The 3050-nt window shown below is 41.6% G+C and overlaps 1 protein-coding gene across 1 annotated transcript in view; it reads left to right on the top strand.

The window, feature by feature from the left end:
• Positions 1–3050, top strand: part of MASTL (microtubule associated serine/threonine kinase-like) — a 29448-nt gene that overhangs the window by 24229 nt on the left and 2169 nt on the right. The window lies entirely within an intron of this gene.

The raw sequence follows: 3050 nt of genomic DNA, 5'->3' as shown, positions 1-3050 counted from the left end.
CAGCCTGGGCGACAGAGTGAGACTCTGTCTCAAAAAAAAAAAAAAAATCAAGTTCCAGTATAATACTAGAGATAATCTGACTGCTAAATTGGTACAAAGATAATTCAAAGTATTTCTGCCCTCTAGGTATGCATCGATATATTGGTCCTTATTCTACATGAAAATTCAATGTGTCACATGGTAGAAGAGGCAAAAAAATATTTAGTATGGTCAAATAGCAATACTGTATTCATGCATTAAATTTTATTAATCGGTGGGTGCGGTAGCTCATCCCTATAGTCCTAGCACTTTGGGAGGCTGCAGCTGGCAATCGTTTGAGCTCAGGAGTTTGTGACCAGCCTGGGCAACATGGTGAAACTCTGTCTCTACAAAAAAATACAAAAAATGGCCAAGCAAGGCAGTGCGCACCTATAGTTCCAGGTACTTGGGGGCTTAGGCAGGAAGACTGCTTGAGCCCAGGAAGTCAAGGCTACAGTGAGCCATGTTCACGCCACTGCATTCCAGCCTGGGAAACAAAGTGAGACTCTGTCTCAAAAAAAAAATTATTAATCTCAAGTGTCTAAAACAATCTTACCTCTTTTTTTTTTTAACATACATTATTATTGCTATTTATTTATTGAGAGACAGGGTCTCAGTATGTTGCTCAGGCTGGTCTTAAACTCCTGGGCTCCAAGGATCCTCCCACCTCAGCCTCCCAAAATGCTGGAATTACAGGTGTGAGCCACCCATGCCTGTCCTAAAACAATCTTGTTAGTGTCTTGGGTTTTTCAAAGCCTGATAAAGTTAAGGAAATACAGGAAATCTTTTTTTGTGAAAACCTCTGTTCTGTAGTTTTTTAAAACACATTTATTTTCCCTAATCTTGCTAGAGGGATGTTCTGTAATTTCTTATTGCTTCATTTTTGATACTATTATTTATTGATAAATGTACTGGATCCCAGGTTGGCTCATGACAAACTTGGTATATTATAAACCACTCAATAGTTTTCTCAATGCAGGAGTATCTTAAACCCTAATTTGGAAACTAGTAAATCTTATTAGCAGCTGCCTTAAAATGCTTTTGTTGTTGTTGTTGAGACAGAGTCTTGCTCTGTCGCCAGGCTAGAGTGAAGTGGCGCGATCTCGGCTCACTGCAACCTCTGCCTCCCAGGTTCAAGCGATCCTCCTGCCTCAGCCTCCCAAGTAGCTGGGACTACAGGCATGTGCCACCACGCCCAGCTAATTTTTGTATTTTTTAGTAGAGACGGGGTTTCACCAAGTTGGCCAGGATGGTCTTGATCCCTTGACCTTGTGATCCTCCTGCCTTGGCCTCCCAAAGTGCTGGGATTTTAAAATCCTTTTTCTAATGAGGTATGGTAATATAGAGAAAAGCATTATGTCCCAAAATGCATTTCTATGTCAAGTAGGATTTATTCAGGAAAATGAGCTTCAGAAACATGTCATTTGTATCAGCATCTAGGTGTTCCTGTAATAAGATCAATAGTTGGTTTTTTTTTTTTTTTTGGTTTTGGGGTTTTTTTGAGACAGGTTCTGGGTCTGTCACCCAGGCTGGAATGCAGTGGCACAATCTCGGCTCACTGCAACCTTCTGGGCTCAAGCGATTCTTCCACCTCAGCCTCCCAAGTAGCTTACAGGCACCCGCCCCAATGCTTGGCTAATTTTTGTATTTTTAGTAGAGACAGGGTTTCACCATCATGGCCAGGCTGGTCTTGAACTCCTTATCTCGTGATCCACCCAAAGTGCTCAGCCTCCCAAAGTGCTGGGATTACAGGCGTAAGCCACTGCACCCAGCCAAGAGTGTGAGTTTTCTACCGTCGGCACAGCACTCCTGAATTCCTTGGAAGCACTCAGTAACTGATATTAATAATCTCTACAATATTGGAAATAGACACATTTAATGTTCCTCTTTCTCTCTTAGCCAAAGCAAATAAATTCCTGTGAGCACTGATTTTTATATAGTGCCTCTTTTGCTCTGTCACAGATTTGCTAGCCCATTTTCTATATTATAATTTGCATTATCTCTAAGGACAGAGTGTGAAAGTAAGCTTCAAACATAAAGATGTATTTTATAGCATCTTGCCACTGTTTTAGTGAGACATCTAGCTCCCTCAGCTAAGCAACATGCTGACAACATGCTGAGACCCAACCATGACCTTCCTGATGCCCCTCCATCTTGCCTCTCAGCAGAGATGAGCCAGGGACTCTGTCCTGAGTTTTCCATAACTCTATATGCACCTTTTTGTTTCAGCTTAGTGTGTTAAAATTCTCTGTATTGTCTCTCCCAGAGTAGGCTGGTTTCTCTTTGGGAAAAGAGATTTTCCTTAATCCTCTTTGTATCTTTTATATCTGGCACAATACCTGGTGCCCAGTTCAGTGAGTGAAGAGGGAAGGGACTCTAATAATTTTAATGCAATGTACCTAACTACTGTTTTCTTACATGCAGGATTTCTGACTTCCGGTGAGTGAGCTTCTCTATAAAGTAATGCGGCAAAGCACATTAAACTGAACAGTCAAAGTATAACTAGATCACATTGCATAAAAAACTATTTTTCCTTTTAGCTCACTTGTGAAATACAAAAATGAACTGTCGTCTGTCTTCTCAGCAGCAAGACATCCAGAGAGGTGGTTCTTCTCTGTGAAAAGAAATGTAGGCCTGAGGCATTTTTCATTAACTTCTAAAGGTAGCACAGAGTGAAGATAAAGTCTTTTTTATTACAACAGAAAAAATAGTATTGATACAAATATTTAAAATGGCTGGCACTGTGGCTCACACCTATAATGCCAACACTTTGGGAGGCTGAGTCAGGTAGGTCACCTGAGGTTAGGAGTTCGAGACCAGCCTGCCCAACATGGTGAAACCCTGTCTCCACTTAAAAAAAGACAAAATTTAGCTGGATATGGTGGCTCATGCCTGTAATCCTAGCTACTCAAGAGGCTGAGGCAGGAGAATCACTTGCACCCGGGTGGCGGAGGTTGCAGTGAGCTGAGATTGCACCACTGCACTCCAGCCTGGGTGACAGAGCGAGACTCCGTCTCAAAAAAAAAAAAAAA

The sequence above is a fragment of the Colobus angolensis genome, unplaced genomic scaffold, assembly GCF_000951035.1.
Source record: "Colobus angolensis palliatus isolate OR3802 unplaced genomic scaffold, Cang.pa_1.0 Scaffold293, whole genome shotgun sequence".
Lineage (NCBI taxonomy): Eukaryota > Metazoa > Chordata > Mammalia > Primates > Cercopithecidae > Colobus > Colobus angolensis.
Note: the sequence above shows the minus strand (reverse complement) of the source record. Positions and strands in the feature narration are given on the sequence as shown.